This window comes from Eubalaena glacialis, chromosome 10, assembly GCF_028564815.1.
Source record: "Eubalaena glacialis isolate mEubGla1 chromosome 10, mEubGla1.1.hap2.+ XY, whole genome shotgun sequence".
Lineage (NCBI taxonomy): Eukaryota > Metazoa > Chordata > Mammalia > Artiodactyla > Balaenidae > Eubalaena > Eubalaena glacialis.
Window position 1 is genome coordinate 82,457,632 of NC_083725.1, and position 13,773 is coordinate 82,471,404.

The following is a 13,773-nucleotide window of genomic DNA, read 5'->3' on the forward strand; positions in this document are numbered from 1 at the left end:
TTATAGGTGAATAAAAATAAAAACATGTGTAGATGGAAAAAAAAAAAGTAGAAATAGGCTGTACTTTGTATCAGTCAATAAGAATGGAACGCTAAAGACATTTCCATTCAAAATCTTCCTGAAATGAACACTTCAGAAAGTTAACAGCTGAATGAAATTAAAGGACTAGGCTCTGTTTTAAGAAAATGAAGATATCAAGCCCATTTGGGACTCCTCTAATAAACCAGGAATTCTATATATTCAACTTAGGTCTCAAATTCCAAGAAAGCATCTGGCTCTTTATGTAAGAGAATGAGTTTTAGGAGTTAGTGGGCATTTTCTATGTTAATAAACTTGTACAAACACCCTGACAGTCCTTCAAAAGTTAAGTTTATATGTCTGATCAAAATTTGTGTGCAACATTTAGGAAGATAAATTCACTACCCAAGCACAGCCAAGCAGCAGAGTCCATTTAGAGGTGTTTTGACTTACTACGTAAAAATACTTGATTTAGCACAAATTTCAAATGTAAATTTCCTTTAAAATTAAAATGGGAACATTCTCAATTAAAACTTGAGTGAATGAGAACACAGTGTATAAATTTCAAGAGTTGTAATGGATTTCCATAACCATAGCAAACAAGAAGATTTTGTCAGAAAATTAAACTGAAAATTCAGGACAACAATTCCTTTATTAATTTACTGCTTTTATAATGTGGCAGAGCCCTTTCTGCTAGAATGTGATATGTAGATGGGGAAGTGGCCAGCCCTGAGTTCTAGAAAAATCGCTACTACAAATAACAGAGCCATAGGAAAAACAGAGTTAAGGCAGACTACTCAAAAATCAGTGTAATCAAAGCCCTAACTAAAACAATAAGAAGTCTTTACAGAAACACTAGCGCAGTTAAATCTCCACTTGAATTTGCACCTTGAATTATGGTCTTTGATCCTCTGAAGCCTCCTTAAACCCTGGAGCTCCTGCTTCCTAATTTGTTATATGGATTCTGAAGGGCATTTGCTTCTAGCGAAGACCAATTTCAATGAAGTTAAAAATATACCCCAGGGTGTAGACTTCTTCACCAAAGTTCTTAATGCAAACAGAAATGTCTTCACAGCTTCTCTGTCTGCACTCACTGCTTCACCAGAATGCTCAACCCTGTGGAATGTGGAACTGTTCTTGTAGCCACCATTTTCACTTCTGCAGGACTTTCAGTGTTTTCCTAATATTTTCTTGTATTACTAAGGCATTCCCTTTAATTATGAGAGAGTTTGTTCTAGATTGCTTTGAAATGTTAATATGCTGGGAAAGATTATTTTTGAACGAATGTTACCTCCCCATTATACTGACATCAATCCCATATTTACCAATTACAGAAGTTAATCTGTGTTACAGAAACAAGTATTGTAGCAAATAGACCATACTACCTGAAAAATGGATTTTTATATTTTATATTTCTAAAGAAACCCTCTGGTTTGCCACTCCAAGTTTGCCACAATCTAATCCAATAGTATTTCCCAGAACTTCAAGTGAATATTATGTCCAAGTTAGCTTGAATCATATCCTGTTCCTATGAAACACAAACTGAACTATCTTGCCTCTGAATCTTTGTTTGTCTTCAATGCCTTACTCCTAACCTTCCCTCACAACACAAGTCAAAGATCTATTAATTGTTTAAGGCCCAATGGAATGCCACTTCATCTACAATGTCTTTTATGAGTATTCAGTATGAAGCATTTCTTCCCTCCTAGCATTTCTAAGTACTTTTTCTAATTATTATTATTATTAAAAATAATATCTAAATTACAGTGAGATACCACCTCACAATCACTAGGATGGCTACTATTAAAAACAAAAAACAGAAAACAACAAATGTTGGCAACGATGTGGAGACACTGGAACCCTTGGGCACCGTTGGTAGTAATGTAAAATGGTGCAGCCACTGTGTAAAACGATGTGGTAAGTTTCTCAAACAATTAAAAATAGAATTACCATATGATCCAGCAATTCTACTTCTGGGTCTATACCCAAAAGAATTGAAAGCAGGTATCAAAGAGATATTTGTACACCCATGCTCATAGCAGCATTATTCACAATAGCTAAAACATGGAAGCAATCCAAGTATAAACCAACAGATGAATGGAAAAGCAAGCAAAATGAGGTATACAGTGGAATATTATTCAGCCTTAAAAAGAAAGAAAATTTTGCAATATGGTACAATATGGATGAACCTTGAGGACATTATGATAAGTGAAATAAGACTGTCACAAAATGACAAATATTATATGATTCTACTTATATGAGGTACTTAGAGTATTCAAAATCATAAAGACAGAAAGTAGAATGGTGGTTGCCAGGGGCCAGGGGGAGGGGAGAATGGAGAGTTACTATTTAATGGGTATAGTTTCAGTTTTACAAGATGAAAAGAGTTATGGGGATGGTTGGTGGTGATGGTTGCACAACAATGTGAATATATTTAATACCACTGAACTGTACACCTTAAAATGGTTAATCTGGTAATTTTGTTATATGTATTTTACCACACAAAAAAATATCTAGCAATTACTGAGCATTTCTTACATGTCAGGTTCTGTTGTAAGAAATTTACAGTCATGTATGTATGTGTGTGTGTGTGTGTGTGTGTGTGTGTGTGTGTGTATATTATTTATTTCTCACAAAGCTCTAGTAGGTGGGTAACATTACTATTATCCCCATTTTACAGATTAAAAAATGAGGCACAGAGAAGTTAATGAGGCACATGAGGTCACATGACTAATATAATCAGAGTTAGGATTTCAACCCAGGCAACCTAGCTTACTCACTATGCCATTCTAGTACCTCACAACAAAGTCTCCTGAAAAAAAACCTTTAAAACACAATGAGAGAAAAACAGCATTGTGACCTTTGCAGGAGCAATGCTATAAAAAATCTGTATTTTTGTTGACCTAGTAACCATCTTTCCTTCTTTAACTCTGTTTGTTTTTCATGTTCCACTTATTAATAGATTCTGAATCTCCTTAGTGGCATTTCTAGATGCTTTTTTTTTTTTAATCAAAAAAGTATTTTTTATAGTGCCTTTCATGTATTAGGTCCTTCCTTTCAAGCAAGTTATAAGTTTCAACTGATGGTGACAGAAATAGATTATAATAACCAATTATCTAGTCATACATCAAAGTAATAATAGAATCTGGAAAATTAACACAAATGTTCTGCTCACAAAGTAAAAAACAGCTGGGCTGCCAATGATTTCATCTTTACATTAACATTAGCATTTTTTTGTTTTTCTCCACTCTTTCTGGAACCAAAAAAAAATTTTTTTTTAATTTCACACCAACTCCCTCAACTCTTGCTCCTGATCCCTTCCTCAAACTCCAAACAACTTAAGCATCAAATCATCTCTTTCCTCCACTGATCTTGCACAAACTTTTATGCAGCACTCACGACTTTCTATTACATACTGCAGTTATATGCACATACATCTTGTCTCCCCCTTCTAACCCGAGTTCTTTAAGGATGAGGTCTGTGAATGGTTAATATTTGTACCCCACACATTTTGTCCTCAAATATTTTTCTTTTTTTTCTTTTTTTTAATAAGAGTCTTTCTTTTTTTAAAAAATATATTTATTTATTTATTTAATATTTATTTAAGACCCGGCTTTGCCGGGTCTTAGTTGTGGCATGCAGGATCTTCATTATAGCACGTGGGATCTTTTAGTTGCAGCATGTGGGCTTCTTAGTTGTGGCATGCGGACTTCTTAGTTGCGGAATACAAACTCTTAGTTGCGGCATGTATTCAGGATCTAGTTCCCCAACCAGGGACCCTGCATTGAAAGTGCAGAGTCTTACCCACTGGACCACCAGCGAAGTCCTCTCAAATATTTTTCAATGAATGAAAGAGGCAAATGATAATAAGAAAAAATCACTAATGTCATTATCCAATATATGAAACAAAGAGGTTTGTGGGGGAAGACACTGAGCTCTCTAGTAAATATTTTGGGTTTGGAAATCCATGTAGATGTTTGGTCATCATCTAGAAATACTCTATTACAAAATTCTATTCCAGAGCTAAAGACAAAGAACTGGGAATCATCCAATTTCTGCACTTTTCTACAGGGAAATTCCTCTCTGCTAATTGTTGTCAGCATCCATCAGGATCACTGACAGAGCAGTATCCCAACCAAAAGGACTTTGGGTCCAAGTTCCATCAACATGAGACACTCTCTTCAGGAGGCTGAGGGATACATAAGGGACTGCACCTACTGGACATCAAGCTGGGACATCTCTTTATACACATATGAATGGAGAGAGAGAGATTTATTATAAGAAATTGGCTCATGTGATTGATTATAAAGGATGCCAAGTCTCAAGACCTGCAGTCAGCAAACTGGAGACCCAAGAGAGCTGATAGTATAGTTCTAAGTCTGAGTATGGCAGGCTTAAGACCCAGGAAAAGCCGATGTTTCAGTTTGAGTCCAAAGTCAGGGAAAAAACCCCAATGTTCCAACTCAAAGGCAGTCAAGTTGAAGGAATTCCCCTTTTTTGGTGGTAGGGTCAGCCCTTTTGTTCTATTCAAGCCTTCAACTGTTAGGGTGAGGCCCACCACTTTAGGGAGAGCAATCTGCCTTTACTCGGTCTACAAATTCAAATATTAATCTCATCCAGAAGCATCGTTACAGACATACCCAGAATAATGTTTGACCAAGTGTCTGAGCACCCCACAGCCCAGTCAAACTGACACATAAAATTAATCATCACTGCATCTCAACCATAGACAGCCAAGGAGTCTAGATCAGTAGCTTTCAAACTCTATCTCAGAGCCTCAAGAATAAAGCACTGACCAAGAGAGAACAGATAAGATATATTAAAAAACAATCAAAAACAAAACCTTGGGGGAATGCCTATGTTTAGAAACTAGACAAGGAAAACGATTCAAAGATTACAGGAGGAAAACTAGGAAGTAGATTTAACCAGGGCAACAGAAGAGAAGTTTCAAGAAAGGAACGTGGTCAATTGTTGCAAATGAAGCAATAAGGATGGACAGTGAGTATGGTCACTAGATTGGCAATTAGTATTCATACTACCAGAAACAAGTTTCTGCAATATGATAGGAACAAGAGAGGATGTTGAGGAACTGGAAAAGCAATAAGTACAAATTCCACTTTGAAGAATAATTGTAAAAAATACTTTGGGGAGACAGGAACAAGAAAAGAGGTGGAAGAGTTAAGTTTGGGAAAAGAGAAGGAATATCTCTTCCCTCCAAACCAGAAAGAAGAAGCAAATAAATCTGAGGTGGGCAAGTGCATACAAAGAATAACCTTGACCTCACTATTTAAAAAAAAAAAAAAAAAGGTAGTTGGAAGTCCTAGCCAGAGCAATCAGACGAGAAAAAGAAAAGGAATCCAAATTGGAAAGGAAGAAGTAAAATTGTCACTGTTTGCATATGACATATGATACAGAGAACCTAAAGATGCCACCAAAAAACTGTTACACCTAATAAATGAATTCAGTAGGATACAAAATTAATATATAGAAATCTGTTGTATTTCTATACAGTAACAAGAACTGGCAGAAGGAGAAATTAAGAAAACAATCCCATTTACAGTTGTGTCAAAAATATTATAATAAAATACCTAGGAATAAATCTAACCAATACAGGTAAAAGACCTGTACTCGGGAAACTATAAGATACCGATGAAAGAAAGTGAAGATGACACAAGTGGAAATATATACTGTATTCATGGATTGGAAGAATTAATATTGTTAAAATGGCCATAATACCCAAAGCAATCTACAGATTCAATACAATCCTTAACAAAATACCAATGGCGGGACTTCCCTGGCAGTCCAGTGGTTAAGACTCTGAGCTTCCACTGCAGGTGGCACAGATTCAATCTCTGCTTAGGGAACTAAGATCCCGCATGCTGTGCAGCGCAGCCAAAAAAAAAAAAAAACCAATGGCATTCTTCACAGAACTAGAACAAACAATTCTAAAATGTGTATGGAAACACAAAAGACCCCCCCCCAATAGTCAAAACAATCCTGAGTAAGAAGAACAAAACTGGAGGTATCATGCTCCCTGATTTCAAACTACCCTACAAAGCTACAGTAATCAAAACAGTATGGTACCAGCACAAAAACAGAAACATCAATTAATGGACCAGAACAGACAGCCCAGAAATAAACCCACACTTACATGGTGAATTAATCTATGACAAAGGAGGCAAGAATATATAATGGGGAAAAGGATAGCCTCTTCAATAAATGGTGCTGGGAAAACTGGACAGCTACATGAAAAAGGATCAAACTGGACTTTCTCTCACCATATACACAATTAAATTCAAAATGAATTAAAGACTTAAATGTAAGACCTGAAACCATAATACTTCTGGAAGAAATCAGGCAGTATGCTCTTTGACATCAATCTTAGCAATATTTTTTTGAATATGTCTCCTTAGGCAAGGGAAACAAAAGTAGAAATAAATAAATGGTACTACACCAAACTAAAAAGCTTTTGTACAGCAAAGGAAACATCAACAAAATGAACAGGTGATCTACTGAACGGGAGAAGATATTTGTAAAGGATATAGCTGAAGGGGTTAATATTCAAAATATACAAAGAACTCATACAACTCAATATAAAAAAAACAAACAATTTGATTTTAAAAATGGCATTTTTCAAAAGAAGGTATAGTGGCCAACAGACACATGAAAAGATGCTCAACATCATTAATCATCAGGGAAATGCAAATCAAAACCACAATGAAGTATCACCTCACACCTGTCAGAATGGCTATTGTCAAAGAGACAACAAATAACAAGTGCTGGTGAGGATGTGGAGAAAAGGGTACCCTAGTGCACTGCTGGCAGGATGTAAATTGATACAGCCACTATGGAAAACAGTATGGAGGTTCCTCAAAAAATTAAAAATAGAACTACCATATGATCCAGCAATTCCACTTTTGGGTATTTTTCTGAAGAAAACAGAAACAGTAATTTGACAAGATACATGCACCCTTATATTCACTGCAGCATTATTTACAATAGCCAAGATATGGAAGCAACCTAAGTGTCTATTGACAGATGAATGGATAAAGAAGACATGGTATATATATACAATGGAATATTACTCAACCATTAAAAAAAGAAAAGAAATCTCACCATTTGGGACAACATGGATGGACCTAGAGGTTATTATACTAAGTGAAATAAGTCAGACAGAGAAATACCATATGATTTCACTTATATGTGAAACCTAAGAAGCAATACAAATGAATGAATATAACAAAACAGAGACAGGTTCATAGATATAAAGAACAGAGGGGAGGGACCTCCCTGGTGGTCCAGTGGGTAAGACTCCGTGCTCCCAGTGCAGGGGGCCCAGGTTCGATCCCTGGTCGGGAAACTAGATCCTGCATGCATGCTGCAACTAACAGTTCGTATGCCACAACTAAGAAGTCCACATGCCACAACTAAGTCCCAGCACAGCCTAAATAAATAAATTTTTTTTTTAAAAAAAGAAGAGAAAAAGAACAGAGGGGAGGTCGGGGGCGGGGGGTGGGAGTGGGGGAATGAAATAGGTGAAGGAAATTAAGTGGTACAAACTTCCAGTTACTAAATAAATGAGTCACGGGGATAAATGTAAAGCATGAGGAATACTGTCAATAATAATGTAATAACTTTGCATAGTGACAAATGGTAACTAGACTTATCATGGTGATCATTTTGTAATGTACAGAAATGCCAAATCACTAAATTATGTTGTGCACCTGGAACTAACAGTGTTGTAGGTCAATTATAATTCAATTTTTTAAAAAGGTAGTGAGGTCAAGGAGAGGTGGAAAGGGTAAATTAAGGGTTTAAGGAAAGTGATGCAGGTTTGCAATAATTCACAAAAACTTATCAGTGCATACTCTATAAAGCATTTATAAGAATATGGGAAAGCTTTACACCTAAACAAGTCCCAGGTTCATGCCATCTTACCCCAGAAATTAGATGGAACACCAAGTTTTCAATAAATGTATTTTAAGCATTAAATATAAACATATCAGTTGCTTTTCAGAACAAAGTTGGTTACTTCATTACCAAAATTTTATAGAGACTTCAGTAATCTACTCAACTAATATACTATATTCAGCTGGACAATAAAAAACCACATTTTATTCAACTTTACCTCTCCTTTAAAATTAACGTTAGACATTGTGCTAATGGGGATATACATGTTTATAGTATTAATCAACTTTTAGAAAGAGTCAATAGCCACAGAACTTTGCAAAACCAATTCTATGAAAATAATTTGATTCATTACTAAAATCTTTGGGATCTATTCAAAGTAGCTAAATTATAGCTATTAACTAAAAGTGTGATTTAAACTTAAATTGCCAGAAGACAGTTTTAAGTACTGTGCCTTTTCCTGGTTTTGGAAACAAAAATTTGAACTAAAGTATTTAGATTATTATGAACAAAAGACACTAGAAGGAAATAGGAAGTAAGACTGCTGAGTGAGAAGAAAAACACCCTTCAGAGTTTTTACCACAAAGCATAAAATTCTTACAGGAAATGGATACTTAAGTATGTAATTATAAAGAATAGCACTGCAATCTTATTTCCCAACAAAAAATCTGAACCTCAGGGAAAAGTTTTTAAATAGAGATGAATGGTGTGTGAAAAATTAAAAGTTCCATGCCAATGTTTGTGCCACAGACTTCTTAAATCAGCCTATTATTAGTGTTCTGTTTACCTCCCCCTTTTGGTCTAAATCAAGCCAAACTTTATCTTCTTGTACACAAACAAAATGATGAAATTTTAGTGTTAATGAAAGGGCTCAGAACTTTTCTTTGAAAATAAAAATCTTTTTATACCATTTGTAACAAGTGCACACTAAACCTCTGATTAAAGACCTCCAATAACTATGCATTGACCACCTGAGAGGAACCATTACCAAATGGCTATTTATAAGTTCCTTTATTGATATTTAACTGTATACCTGCCTCTTTGAGTTTTATTCCCCATTGGTCCTTGTTCTACTTTTTGGGACAATGAATTTTAAAACTAAGTTACTAAACTGAATTTCTCAATTCATAGAGAAAAATATAAAAAATAGGATTTGCGTAATTTTAAGCTTTCTATGAAAGGTTATTTTAACTTTTACACCTGCTACCACTCATCTATTAAAATCTAGCACAAAGTACTACTTAATTTGCACAAAGCAACGCACTTAACGTATTGGAAAACTTAGAACATAACTATTTCACCTTTTTTTACAAGAATACCATGATTTTCAGGTATTCTACTTCCTGAACTGCTTTGAGAACCTATGTCCCAAACATAAAACTTTAAAAGAAAAAGTCAACTTCCTCTTTTACAGGGCAACTTTCCAAACTTTAAATATTATTCCTGAAAGGATCTCAGAAATTATCTAGTCCAACTAACTTTATATCATAGATGAAGAAACTCAGATTCAGAGTGGGAATTAGCTCCAATTAATATTCTCTTCTTCAGGCAAAATATCTCCAATCTTTTCAACAGTTCCTTAAATAGCATAGCTTCTAGATCCTGAACACTGTAGTCTTCTCTTCTCAAGACACACTCTAGTCTACCACTGGTCCCTTTTAGAATGTGGTGCTCAAACATAATTATTACATGGGGTTTTAAAAGAGCAGAGGGGACTTCCCTGGTGGCGCAGTGGTTAAGAATCCGACTGCCAATGCAGGGGACACGGGTTCGAGCCCTGGTCTGGGAAGATCCCACATGCCACGGAGCAACTAAGCCCATGTGCCACAACTACTGAGCCTGCACCCTCGAGCCCGTGAGCCACAACTACTGAAGCCCGCATGCCACAACTACTGAGCCTGCGTGCCTAGAGCCCGTGCTCTGCAACAAAAGAAGCCACCACAATGAGAAGCCCGCGCACTACAACGAAGAGTAGCCCCCGCCCGCCGCAACTAGAGAAAGCCCACGCACAGCAACGAAGACCCAACGCAGCCATAAATAAATAAATAAATAAATTTATTAAAATATAAAAAAATAAAAAAAAAATAAAAGAGCAGAGTATAACAGAATGATCAACAACTACATACCTCCTCAGCCATGCCACAGTTAGACTCCTTTAAGGAGTCTGAGCCACCTCAATTCAGACACTGTGCCATTTAGTAAAGCTACTTATGTACACTGTAGTAATCTAGCTCCCATCTCTGATTGATCAGCTGATCAAGTCATGTTATTTTTGCTTATCTGGCTTTGACTCATGTCTCTCGCAACCAATTCGATTACTCCTTGATCCTTCCCCCTGTACTTTAAACAAAATCTAAAAACATGTTTCTGCTGAAACTTGCCTAGAAGCCTAATTCCTAGAGTCTGAGCAAGCAGTAATTCTCTGCAACTCCCATGTGATCTGATTTCCCAGATCTTGTTAGGGGAATTTTTTTCTATATTTAGGAAACTACCTATCCTCATCAGTCCTGCAAGATGATTTCTGAAAGCACCCCACATAGGGAAAATATCAAGATGATACTGTGACAAATATTAAAAATGAGTAGGAAAAGATGTATGCAGAGAGACAATGAAAGGGATATAAATGAGTATCACAGCCCTGCCCCCACCAAAGGAAAGGGTGGAGAAAACACCAGTCTAAACTATAGAGGGCAACAGGGAAAGGAAGCAAGTGTTTTGCAGCAAAAGCACTGGCAATCTATGCTACAGGTTTTAAGTTACAAAGAAATTGAAGAAGAAAATATTAGTTGGAGATAAGTCACCCTCTGGATCTAAGTTTCTTCATCCATGAAATAAAGTTGGTTAGACTAGATAACTGTGGTTATCATCTTAAATATCTCTAAAATATGAGTTCATTTAACTAATTACAATACCATTATTACATGAAAAAATTAATAATTCCTTAACTTCTTCACATTTCAGTTTCTTCAACTGTGAAATAGGTATGGGTCGCTCTGATCTCATTGGATTCTTAGGAACTCTCTACTGGCTCAGTGATTATAAAAAAAAGAAGAGTTCAGTTTGAACATTTACAGCACAGATAAAAAGCATGTAGCTCTTAGGTTCCGAGTCCAGTCTTGGATCATTGATAGCAAGTAATTCTGGTCAACCCAGAAACCTCAACTTGTTTAAGATGATAACCAGAGTTCACCTGGAATGGTAATTTCAGCTCATCTGGAATAATCTATTTCCCTTAGTGAATAAATGAATTTCCACTGCTGGGAAAGTTAGAAATAGAGATACAGAAATAATGAAATAAACCAAAGTCATTTATAAATATTTTATTAAATTCAAGATAATCTATGTATTGTGGCTACAATGCATATATTGTAGAGGTGCAAATGCATACACATGAAGGTGTGATGCAAGGAGCAGGAGGATTATTTGAAAGTGACCTGGATGCTCACTCTGGGTTGCCTGGACAATCAGGGGCTCTGCCTTCTACCAATGGGAGGGCTGAGGCTAAACTCAGCTCCCTTTAGGACCAGGGGCTTCTTTTTCCCTGATAGCAGAGACTGCAACTTTCCCTAGCTCCTGAGATCTCCAGTTACTGGCAGCTGCCCTTCCCAAACTACTTCTGATACCCCTAATCCAGACTACATGGTGTCAAACACCATGCCCTCATGCTAAATCCATAAAAAGGAGATCCACAGTTAGAGAGGGATCTCTCTATTGGAACACTGACCCAAATGTGAATCCAGCAGTAACCTGGCCTGAGCAGGATGGGAGGATCAGGGGGACCAGTGTCTTCCTTTTTTAAAAAAAAAAAATGAGGTAAAGTTCATAGAACATAAAAACTGCCATATTAACCATTTAAAGATGTACAATTTGTTGGCTCACAGTACATTCATAATGGTAGTGACCATCACCACTATGGTAAGAACACTGAAATGTTCTAATTCCAGAACACTTTCATAACCCCCCCCCAAAAAAATCCCTGTACCCATTAAGCAATCATTCTCCATTCCCTCTTTCCTCCAACCCCCCAGCAAACACTAATCTGCTTTCTTTCCCTATGGATTTGTCTTTTCTGGACATATCATATAAATTGAATCATACATGTTTTTTTGTGTCTGGCTTCTTTCACTTACAATGTTTTCAAGGTTCATCCATGTTGTAGCATATATCAGGGCTTCATTCCTTTGTATGGGTGAATAATATTCCATTGTACAGACATACCGCTTTTGCTTATACCCATTCATCAGCTGATGGACATTTGGGTTGTTTCACTTTTTGGCTATTATCAATAAAGCTGCTATGAACAACCCAATTTTTAAAATGGGCAAATGACAAATAGACATTTCTTCCAAAAAGATACAGAAGTGGCCAATAATCATATGCAAAGATACTCAACACCACTAGTCAACAGGGAAACCCAAATCAAAATCACAATGAGATATCACTTCACATCCATCAGGATGGCTATAACGCAAAAAAATGTCAAATAACAAGTGTTGGCAAGCATGTGAAGAAACTGGAACTCTCTCATACATTGCTGGGGGGAATGTAAAATGATGCAGCCACTATGGAAAAGAGTTTGCTGGTTCCTCAAAAAGCTAAGCATAGAATAACCAGCAGCTCCACTACTAGGTATAAGCCCCCCCGCCCACACTTCCTGATTTGGCTTAAAGTTTTCCCTTCTCCTTTCAAATACTTTAGGAAATGACTGTTATTTGTAAATACAAAGACAAAAACCATGACAAGATGACATAGAATATTAAGAGTAAATAATCTGACATTAGAATAAATATTTATGATTCCAATTTAAACTGTGAAATTAACCTGTGACTTTTAAATTGAAAGGTGTTAAATTCTGTTACTAAATTTGTAAACAGTACTGAAAAGCTTAAGAGACCTTAATAACAGGTATTTCTTAGTGGAGAGCTGTAGTCAAAATACATTTGGAAAACACTGCACTGGTTAAGATTTTTCTGGGTTCTGATCGTGTTATCCAAAGAAATCCTCATCCTTTTTTCTTAACCTTCTTAATATCTGCTCTTTTCTCCCAAGACATCTAAAATGGCTTTTAAAAATCACAATTCAACATAAACCCATCCAAATCATGCAAAATTTGCTTCTCTTCCCCTAAATGCTAGTTGAATCTCAGTGCCTAAAGAGTAGCCAAATGCTGATCTAATTAGCTGAATGATATGATTCACATTAAGGTAAGAATGAGGCTTAAACATTCCTAGAATCCACAGATACCATAAGAGCAAAATACAAATCTTCAGTGGTATACTATATATGGAAAGGAAAAGTCTAAACCCTGCTGCTTCTCTTCTAAGAGAAGACATCCTGTCTCAGGCACCCTTAACTAATTTTTCCAGACAGTAAGACTATATGGACTCAGCAACTATGCTATATAGACTACAGTTCTTTTCTTCACTTGTATCAATACAGGTGTTTAAAGAGAGTCCTTTAAATGGCTTTTCTCCCATCTCTCTGGGGCCTTCCTTCCTTCCTTCCTCCCTCCCTCCCTCACTTCCTTCCTTCCCTCCTCCCTCCCTCCCTTTCTTCTACTCATTCATTCATTCATGGTTAAAAACAACAAAACAATATACATGAGAATTTCTATAATGGGGTTAAAAACCAAAATTACTTATTTACCCTGAAAAATAAAGGCAATAAGGAAAAGAAAATAGGACCACATATAATGAATGGACAAGGAGAGACAGATAAAAATTATTTTTAATGCCTATCAGTGAAAGCCAGATCCTTGATTATAGGTTTTCAAAATTCACAATCCTAGAAAAGATAATATTAATAGTAAGCAATTTTTCAATCTGCCTGGGACTTCCCTGGTGGTGC

The 13,773-nt window shown here is 36.3% G+C and overlaps 1 protein-coding gene across 3 annotated transcripts in view; it reads right to left on the reverse strand.

Annotated features, from left to right (window-relative positions):
• The window catches only part of PIK3C2A (phosphatidylinositol-4-phosphate 3-kinase catalytic subunit type 2 alpha), a 99,845-nt gene that overhangs the window by 55,650 nt on the left and 30,422 nt on the right, over window positions 1–13,773 (reverse strand). The gene's annotated exons all lie outside the window — the stretch shown is intronic.